We start from the raw sequence: 10,759 nt of genomic DNA on the forward strand, positions 1-10,759 counted from the left end.
ACTGCCGTCCCGTGGTTCTTCTCCCGGCTGCACCGACCCGCGTCACCGCTGCGTCGCCCCTTCGGGCCGTAGTGCCGCGGCCCGCGGTCTAACGCCGCTACGAGGTCGTCCGCTCCAGGCCGTCCCCGTGGCTGCACCGATCCTTGCGTCGCCGCTGCGTCGCCCCGTCGGGCCGCAGCGAGCGTGGCACGCGATCCACGCCGTCGTCTCGAGGCCGTCCACGCGGTTGCACCACCCCGCGCTCCGTCGCTGCGCCACCCCTTTGGGCTGTAGCACCGCGGCCCGCGGTCCCTGCGACCGTCCCGAGGTCTTCCGTCGTCGCCCCGACCTGCCCGCCGCCGCTGCGTCGCCCTTTGGGCCGTAGCGCCGCGCCCCGCGGTCCACCGCTGTCCCCGCGCGTCGACTTCCCTTGGCATGCGCCACACCACCTCCTTTGGTGCGGGAACGCCACCGTCCGTGCCGGTCTTCGTCACGCTGTCAGGGTTCTTCGCCTACTTCGAGCATCGCCGCCGCGCTCATAACCTAGCCGCCGTCGCCGCTCTTCTTCGGCCGCCGCCGCCGCTACCCCCGTAGCCGCCGCCGCCGCTCGTCCACCCCGTTCTTCTTCATCCAGCACCAGCCCGTCGCCAGCGTCGCCGTCATCTACCCCGACCGCTTCATCTACTCCGACAACCGCGTGCGACATTGGCCCCGCGCCGATTGGCGCCGCAACCGTCGTCGAGTCCTTCTCTGCTGGCCTCTCCGACTTCTTCGACATGGCGTACAGCTTGTGCAGGTCCCAGTCTACGCATGCCCGATGCTGGCAACACCGCCGCGTGCCTTCGTCCACGACGTGTCCCCGGACCTGGCAAGCCTGGCGCGGCGCTTCGTCAACTTCGTCTTCGTCCGTCTACGCATGCCCGGTGCTGGCAACACCGACGCGTGCCTTCGTCTACGATGTGTCCCCAGGGTTGGCAACCCAGGCGCGACGCGTCGTCAACATCATCTCCGTCCTGGTGCACCACTACTTCGACACCACTGCGCCCACGACTAACTCGGCGCCCCCTTGCGCCCGCGGCTCCACGACGACTTCCTCGACACCGGCCACCCCGACTCGATATCGACCACGGCATTCTTCGCACGGCTACCTCGACCACGGCTCCACCACACACGCTCTCGGCTACATCGACAAACGGCACAAAGGGCTACCGCCTGCTTGAGCAACCTCGTTGGTTTCCACTCCAGCCACGACTCCGCGATGCGTCGACCGTTACGACTGTGGGGGGGTGTCCGTCGGCTTGCCTTCGGATTCTTCTCCAGTCTCACCGTCTGCGTCTCTACCGTTGTGACTGCGGGGGGATGTTGAGTATAATGTTTATTAGGAAAGACGAGATAGACTAGGATTTGTTCTGGCTTGTCTTGTACTCCAAGTAGATAATTGTACTCCTATATATATGCCCACGAGGCTCAAGCAAACGAACAACTATTCCACCAATCCTTCTCTCTCCCCTTCTAACAAGATCTACTCCCTCCGTTTGAAAACAAATGTCGTGGTTCTAAACTCAGGGTGCAAGCGGCGCGGGACATCCCGCTCGGCCGCCATGCCGCCCCGCAAAAATAGCCCGCAAAATGCTGTTGGGCTGACCGCGTCGTGTGTAACAGGCCGATTAAGAGACTTGGATTTGGCATGCATTCTTTGGAATGCCTGGATTTTTGAATGACATCAATGTTGTCAACCGGCCACCATTGATGAATAAGATTGCAAATGGTGAGTTGCCACCGGTGCAGTTTGTAGCAAATGGCCGTACATACAACTATGGCTATTATCTAGCGGATGGCATTTATCCAAAGTGGCAAACCTTCGTGAAGCCGTTGAAAAAGCTGGAAGGTAAGAAAAATCTTGATTTCCACAATGCTCAGGCGGCGGCTAGAAAAGATGTGGAGAGAGCTTTTGGGATTTTGCAAGCCCAATTTGCTATTGTGAGAGGACCGGCTAGATTTTGGGATCAAAAAAATGCTTTGGTACATCATGCACGCTTGTGTGATCATGCACAACATGATCATCGAGAATGAGCGTGGCCAAGATTTAGACTACTCACGGTATGAGCTCTTGGGACATCCCGTGCGAGTGCGATGGAGGGCTGAAAGGGTGGCCCGTTTTGTTGCCTCTATCATGCCATTCGGCGTCCCCCAACGCATAATGATCTTCAGAAGGATCTCATAGAGGAGTGGTGGGCATGGCATGGACGACAAAGAGCATGATTTCTGCGTTCGACATTGTATTGTTCATGAACTATTTGTTGTGTTTATTGCAGTATTTATTGTACTGAACGATAAACTATTTGTTTGGGTTATAATAGTAACGAAATTGAACTATTTATTGTTGATTTATTTTGTTAGTTTGATCATTTTGCTTCTATTTGAAATGTATATGTTGTTTGTGCGAGTCGCGCGCGCTGTATTTTTTGCGCGCTGCTGGAGCGGCGCGCGCGCGTTGCATTTTAGCGCGGCTATTGAAGACAACACTGGCGGCCACGCAAAACCTGACGAACGACACGCGGCAAACTAATTTTTAGCATGCGGCGTGAAGCGCGGCTGTTCAAGATGCTCTTAGGCCACCGCTGCTGGGACACTTTCCTTTAGTGCTTGGGCCGCTATCCGACACTTGGACCTTGCTAGCTGCCTCACCCATCATTGGACTGCACCTTGGCAAACCTCCACCGCTCCATCAGGGCTGGATCTGCACGAAGAGACCGGGAATAGAGAGGAAACGGGTAGCTGCCCTTCGCCGGCGATAGCTTTGAGCCAACCTATATGCGGGGCGGGCCTCCCATTTTTTCTTTTGTTTTTTTTGTGTTTTCCCTTTTTCTTCCTGCTTCTTTGCAAAAAGTTAGGAATTTTAAAAAAGTTCTGAATTTAAAAAAAAGTTCCAAAATTCTAAAGATTCACGAATTTTAAAAATGTTCTACGATTTCAAACAATGGTTCGAATTTTCAAAAGTTCTTTTTTTTGGAAAATGTTCCATATTTGTAAATGTTCACAAAATTACAAAAATGCTCTCATATTTTATTTTTTTCATGAATTTCAAAAAATATTATCATATTTGAAAAGTTTGTTTTGTGGATTTGAAAAAAAAATCTGAATTACAAAAATTGTTCACATATTTGAAAATGTTCCCATATGTAAAAAAATATTCACGGTTTTTCCCAGTTGTCAAAAAAATTCCATGAATTGAAAACATGCTCCTTGATATCAAAAATTATTCACGAATTTGCAAAAAGTGTTCCCGGATTCCAAAAAATGTTCCAAAATTCAAAACATTTCCTGTATCCAGCAACCTACAACCCCTCAAAATAAAATCCAGCAACCTACATGCGAAATAGGTGCTGTGCTGCACGAAGACTTCCGTGTTGTTGCCTAAGTTCCAAAATAGTTGAAGTTGTAGATTTTTTTCCTAAGTCAAATTGACTAGCTTTATAAAAAAAAGATGTGCTAATATGCACGGGACAACATACACATAGTACGAAAAATCATAAAGATAGTAACATACTTATCAAAATCGTGGCAAGATCGTGGTACTAGTGAGGCACCATGGCAAGATCGTGGCAAGCCATGGCGAAAACCGTACGACACACATGGCAAGATCAAACGGTCCGTGGGCCAGGAACTTGTAGCCCAACTAAACAACGAAACCGAAGCCTCCACAGTCACGGTCTCCATTTCACACGGAGTTCACTAAAGAAAAAAAACATCACAGGGAAGGCCGGCCAAATCGCCGCCCGGAAGCGCCCCCAAATCGGCAAACCCTCGCCGCCGACGACGATGGCCGGGCGGCCGCCGTTCACCAACGTCGACCGGGAGACGGCGGCGGGCTTGCGGCGCAGCGGCTTCAACCCGCGCGAGCTGGACCGAGCCGCGGAGCAGCTTCTTGCGTACGTCTCCACCGAGCTCCTCCCCGCACCGCCCGTCTCCGAGGCCCCCCTGCGCAGCCTCGTCACCACCGACGCCGACGGCGTCGACCGCATCAGCGCCCTCCTGCGAAGCATCGGCTCGCGCCTCCCCGCCTCCGAAGCCCCCGCGCACGACCCCGTCATCACCGGCGCGGCGCACGACCCCGCACTCCCCGCCGCCGACGGCGTCGACCGCCTCAGCGCCCTCCCCGACGCACTCCTGCGCCACATCGTCTCCCGCCTCCCGGTCGCGGACGCCGCGCGCACAGCCGCGCTTGCCTCGCGCTGGCGCCGGGTCTGGCTCTCCGGCAGCCCGTCGTGGTCGACGCTTCCCTCCGTCCCGACGACTATGCCTGGCCTCCCACCCCCGCCAACACGCCGGCCATCACCGCCGCCGTCTCCGGCATCCTCGAGGCGCACCCGGGGCCCTTCCGCTGCGTGCATCTCACCTGCAGCCACATGGGCGCGCACCAGGCCCAGCTCGCGCGCTGGCTGCAGCTCCTCGCTGCCAAGGGCGTCCAGGAGCTTGTGCTCGTCAACCGCCCGTGGCCGTTTGATGTGCCCCTCCCGGACACGCTCTTCGGCATCAGCACGCTCGTTCGCCTCTACATCGGCCTCTGGAAGCTCCCAGACACAGCCGGCCTCCGCGGCGCCTGCTTCCCCAACCTCCGGGAGCTCGGCATCTGCACCGTCGTGATGGAGCAGGGGGACGTCGAATCCATCGTCGCCAGCAGTCCTGTACTGGAGATCCTGAACGTCCAGGGAAGCCACAGGGGGCTCCGCCTACGCCTCGTCAGCCAGAGCCTACGCTGCGTGCAAGTCTGCAGCTCAGTTGTGGAGAGCATCATGGTGGTGAAGGCTCCATGCCTCGAGCGGCTCGTCCTAGAGGGATGTCGGCACACGGCTGCTGGCCTATCTACTAGGGTCAGCATTGTTGATGCCCCAAAGTTGCATTCGCTTGGATCATTGGAGCCTGGAAATCATGTGTTGGAGATCAGAGGCACTATCATAACGGTAAATGTCTCATGTCTCTAGATATGTCCCACTGCTCTAGGTACATGCTTTGTTCTGAGATTTGGTCAATTTCAGGCTGGGGTTAAGGTGAGCAGAAGCAGCATTCTCACAAGCATCAGGACCCTCAGCTTACATGTGCGTTTCGCGGTCCCCAATGAGGCAAATATGGTTTCAACATATCTCCAATTCTGTCCAAATGTCGTGCGACTGCATATCACGGTATGTGCCAGCAATTCATGTTTTAACACCTGTAGCAATATTTATTATATCAGTTTATTTTTGGAAATCCATTTTGGCTCCCGGGTCCAGATGATCCCACAATCTGGACCGCCCCTTCTCATCATGATGCATGCCTTGGTGTTATTCCACGTCATATTTGGACGGCAGTGGTTTTCCCGTGAATACCCAATGGCCCATGTACAGTTGCCAATAAATGTTGTCTCCTGTTAAACTGGCGCTGGTAGTTCCACCTGATGGCAACCTTATAAAGATAGGTTTCTTGCTTGGGACTAGTCTTCAAATTTTCAAATTCAAAAATGTGGGGGACACACGTGTCACATCAAGCAGGGCAAGCATCACACCGGCAATTACTCGCTGCATTTACATGCCCCTCCCAACCAAAACAGTTGTGGAACAATTTTTTTTTCATGCTACTGAAAGTGCATTCAAACAAGATCGGGGTAAGTCAGCACAGATTTCACAGGTTCACCTAAATAGTTCTAGATTACAACACACACTTCCAAAAAATAAGATTCAGTGTTCAGCTTAACACCCACAGGATTTGTGCAAGTGTTCTTCCAGTGCCTGGCAACGCCACAGTTTGCTGCATTTGGCCTCCTACCTGGGCAGATTCGGCAAATTACCTCTCTTTGGGCAGGTAGTCTTTTTGTGCCTCTACAAATGCTGCAAAACCGAGTTCTCAGCTCCTCATATGGTGCTTTCTCACGGCTGTTCTTTGCGTTTCTTCTCTGGTGCTCCTAGACCACCAAGTGTGCCATCCTGCATTGCTGGGTTAACATCGGCTGGATCAACCCTGTTTTCATTGGCCCTAGCTGCCATGCCAGCCCCATCAGACACCCTGTCTTCCAAAGCAAGGCTGTCTCTCTGATCCTCGAATTCAGCAAGAGTAGCAATGCCTCCCCTTAAAATATCCATACCCTTCTCGTAAGCTGCTACGCATGCATCTCCAAGACGGACTAACTCCATAGCATGAACGTACAGTGTTGTGTGGCGATGGGTCATTGTTCGTGTCCCAGCATGGTCATGCTGGTATACCTGTAGGTGTTGTGGCAGAATATCCCTGACATCCGTTGTTCACCTCTTCAGTATCAGGTGCTGCGATATCTCCGTGTACCCAGGACATCCATCACCTGCAATTAGAACCATGATTTGAGGCAGCAGTTCCAAGTTTGTGAGTGTGGCAAAACAAAAAATAAAACAAAGACATACTTTCAGTATATAGCAACAGGGCATCCCCATATGCTCGAACTGGACTCAAATTTGTCTCCATCATCGAGGATCCTCACTTCATAGATAACCCTTGCCCATTTTTCCCGTCTCTCCGCCTGAGTGTGCGTTGCCCTGTATAGCTTCTTTTCTATTTCTTCAGTTTGGTATGCATGGGCTTGATACAGCAAGTCACTAAACTTCTCAAACATGCCCCTTGTGTAGATCCTGCTTGCATGTCTCTCTATCGACATGTTGCATTTAACCACAACCCCTGCACGAAAGACAGCTTAGTCCTTTGTCAGTTTATCATTTTCAGAATAAAGAATATATAAGCCACTCATGGTTTTAGTCCATTTCTCCTCATAGTTTTCCTCCGAACCCCCGTCGAATTGCAAATGCATGTACTTTCTCTCAAACATGTGCATTGGACACCGGGGCGGCACGTATGTCTTCAACATGCTGTTTGCGCTCTCACTCTGTTGCGTGCTAGTCATTTTAGCACAGAAAACTCCCTTGAAGTATGGTTTTTCCCATTTTATCTGGGTCATGTACACATGGCTCTTCAGGTTGTACTTCTCTATCAGCATCTTCCAAGTCTCCTTGAACTCATCAATTGTCAACATGTGATTGATTACTTTGTAGAACTAAGCCCTGAACTTGCTCCGTCGTGTGAACAATGACCCAAGTGTCTCCTTTGCTTTCTTCAACACGTGCCATTTGCACCACCGATGAGCTGTCGACGGCAAAATGTTCTTGATTGCAACATCCATCGCCCTATTCTGATCTGCAGCACAGAAACAAACTGATTTGTTGTAAACCACCCATGTGAGACATCATAATTTTGTTTTATTATCAAGCTTGTATCTTTGTTACCTGCTAAAATCGTAATAGGCGGCTTGCTGCCCATCATCCTAACAAATTCTGTAAAAACCTACTCAAAGCTTTCTACCTGCTCATCACGAAGCAACACTCCTGCAAGTATAATGCTCTGGAAGTGGTTGTTTACCCCCTATGAACAAGCCAAACGGCATGTCATAAAGGTTGGTGCTGTATGTGGTATCGTGTGTAATGACGTCTCCAAAGTAGACGTACTGATGTCTACTGCTCCCAGTTGCCCACATCAAATTCTTAATCCGTCACCCTTCATCTGGCTGCACAGCATTATCCGCAAATACATCAATGGTTTTCCTGACATTATCCTTCACCTGCCGCCTGTTTATTTTTCCACACAGATTCCCCAGTGTTCTCTTTGTGAATGGAACCTTGTCGACATCGCCAAAAAAAACTTGCTATTATGCTGTAAACCTTTGTGACATTTACATTATTCTCTCTAAGTTGCTTGACCAAATCCTTCGTGTACACGTCTATGTGCTTGCGTGACGGCTAGTTCACATTCTCTCCACATGTGGGGGTTAGCGACTGGTTGTGAGTAACCCTGTGTTCTGTAATGTACCATCCATTATCCGATGTGCGGAGCAACCTGATCATGGCTGGGCACTCACAACGGCATGATCTGTTGTTCTCTGTTATGGGCTTCCCCTGTAATTACAACATGGCATTTAGAAAATTTGGCAAAAGAATTGCAGATGAATTGAACAGAGAGACACATTCCTCTGTACACTTACAGAGCATCAGCAGACCACCTCCTGCATATACTTTGTCTTCTCAGCATTGAGCCTCCTTTTCCCGCATCTGATGCCAAACCCATGCTCCCACGAATAAAGGTTGTAAAAATTGTAGGCCTCCCCAAGTGAGTCAAATGTTAGCCCAATAGCAGGCTCGACCACATGCTCACCTATATCAGCATCCCCCCGAATTGTCTGTTCTAGCGCACCTGTTCTATCAGGACATGGCTTCCTGTCCGGCGGATGCTTACCAACTCTAACCCTGCAAGCAGCAGCAAACAACACATTTTTAAAAGATTATGGTTTAGCTGAATCTTCTTTTGGTGCAGCACTGTCAAGACAAAACTGGTTTCTTTAAATGGGTGAGTGCGGGTTCATCATCCAATTTCAATCTGCAACTTTCATTGTACAACACATTCATAACAGACATCAACCAGAAATTGCAATTACTAGTTCAGTATAATCAAGTGAACTAACATCAGACCTACTAATATCATTCTACAAACATTCACAACACATCAGAGTCCACCAAGTAACCAAAATGAAACTGCACCCTAATGCCAAATTCACAGTTCGGAAATCAAAAAGGTTAACACTGTTCATAATCAGATATCCCAGGTCCATACCTGTTAGTCCACCCTGGAGCTTGGTGATCCCAAAATCTAAGCCGGGGATTTCTTGATCCAGTAGGGGAAATGTTTACCTGTCGATTGGAGGCACATGGAAGTCCATCGCCATGTCTGCTCCAGAGTGGCTCTGAACTGCTCACCGCTGCCGCCAATGGGTGTGCGTACTGCCCCTCTGGCGCCGCACTCGCCGCCGCCCTCACAGCCACTCCCAGATTCTTATCCCCTCACGACCTGGCCCAAGCTGGTAAATGGGCTGCAATCACTCCGGCTTTGGCGTGTGGGGTCTCACGACATCCTGTACCACGGGCCCCGAACGGAACCGCACGGACCTGTACCACTTGTGCGTAATCCCAACGGAACGGCCAGCAGCACCACCGTAACGCCCCGTCTGGTCGAGCCGTCCATCGTTTATACGTACCAGCACCTGCCACTATGTATTCCATATTTTACTGCCACCATATTGTTCAATCAATGACACCTGGTACAGATCACGAAGCTCAACTGGACGGCAGAGATAACAGGATCACTTAGACCCAGGAGCCAAAACGCCCCTCCCTTTTGTTTTCCATTTCTTTGTTGCAGAGGCACAATGCATACACCACCTCACTTTTCACTCGCTGCGTAACACATAGTTTTTAGAGTTGAGCACTCCATGTAATTGATGAATTTCAACTTCCAAACAAAAGGTTCCCCTTTTTCACGAAAAACGTACTACCCTAATACTGTCACCTTACATGACATTTTTCTGTTGAAACTGCTAGTAGCAACCATCGACCAATGTATCTGAGCTAATTCCTGCTTTGCTTACATTCCCACCATTTTCCTGTAAATGTTACATGTATTTCTCCATCATGCAGCAGTTTTTAGTACTTGTAGATTGTTTGCATAGACCAGTCACGACTAGATGTAATATCTGATATGTGATATTATTGACCAGTCACGACTTAAATGCCAAGCCTTGCTCAACACGCATAGGCTAGATGTGATTTGTTTCTCTTATGACATTTGGTAGAAAATGTATTGTTCCACAATTTATATTGTGTATATCTTGTCAGCATTTAGGTAATGCATGCACAATATTTGCTTCACGGCATATATTGAGGCTATCTTCATTCACCAAATTTCCACACCTTACTTGGTTGCTCTGCAACTATTGACCAATTTAATCTGTTTTTGCAGTCCAGAAAATGTAATCAGCACACTGGTAATCTCAGGCTCAATTGCAAGGTGGGTCCCACTGATAGTGCCATGTCGCGCATCAAAGTAATGTATTTCCGTGAATTCCGAGGGGAACAAAGCGAGATTGCCTTCCTCAAGCTCTTCTATAAGAGCGCGAAGATGCTGGAGGCTGCTGTGGTAATTATGGCGAACCCAAGCTTCACACCGTTTCGGGCAGATGTGGCGTTTTCCAGAGCGTGGCAAGCGTCTAAGGTCAGTAGGTGCCAAGCCAGCATGGTTCTTGAGGGCACAGGTCCTGAAGGTGGCAAGGCGTGGAGTTTCAAAAATGCAAGTTATTTTCCATCCGAGGAAATTCTCCCAACGAAAGTCATCAACCTAGGGCAGTAGAGGTTTCTTGGGATGTGCTGAACTATGATCATGTGTGGTATCTGCAATCTGCTTCATTTGGCAGCCACCCGTCGAATTTGTGGCCTGATACCTGGTGGAATCAGACATACCATGAATTGGTAATTTTGCTTGCTGTGTACTCTGTGATATCTGTGCACAATCTGGTCTTGCCATGCGTCGAAGTGATCACATATCTATCTATCTATCTATCTATCTATCTATCTATCTTTGAACTGCATGAACAGTGACTTTAAGTACAAGCCCTGCCGTTCCTTTTCATGCCTTGCACATATCTGAAAGTGCTTTTCCTGCTCTGCATGTAGCAGCGAATCGCAAGACGGAATATAATTTGTTATTATTGGTTGCATGCTTTATCCCTTCTATCTTATAGCGTTAGGTTAGATAATCTTTGCTTGCACGACATTTTGATGCCATGTTGGTTGATCTATAATGCTACTTTCATGTTGAGATTTTATTTTGCGCTGTTTTCTTTGGCCTGTTCGGTTCTTTCTGCAGCATAGCAGGTGGCCTTTTGAGGTTGTGGATA

At 49.8% G+C, this 10,759-nt stretch overlaps 1 pseudogene; it reads left to right on the forward strand.

Annotated features, from left to right (window-relative positions):
* The first annotated feature begins 3,694 nt into the window (after positions 1 to 3,694).
* Positions 3,695 to 10,429, forward strand: LOC123043216 (F-box/FBD/LRR-repeat protein At5g22660-like; annotated as a pseudogene).
* The last annotated feature ends 330 nt before the right edge of the window (positions 10,430 to 10,759 follow it).

This window comes from Triticum aestivum, chromosome 2B, assembly GCF_018294505.1.
Source record: "Triticum aestivum cultivar Chinese Spring chromosome 2B, IWGSC CS RefSeq v2.1, whole genome shotgun sequence".
Classification (NCBI taxonomy): domain Eukaryota; kingdom Viridiplantae; phylum Streptophyta; class Magnoliopsida; order Poales; family Poaceae; genus Triticum; species Triticum aestivum.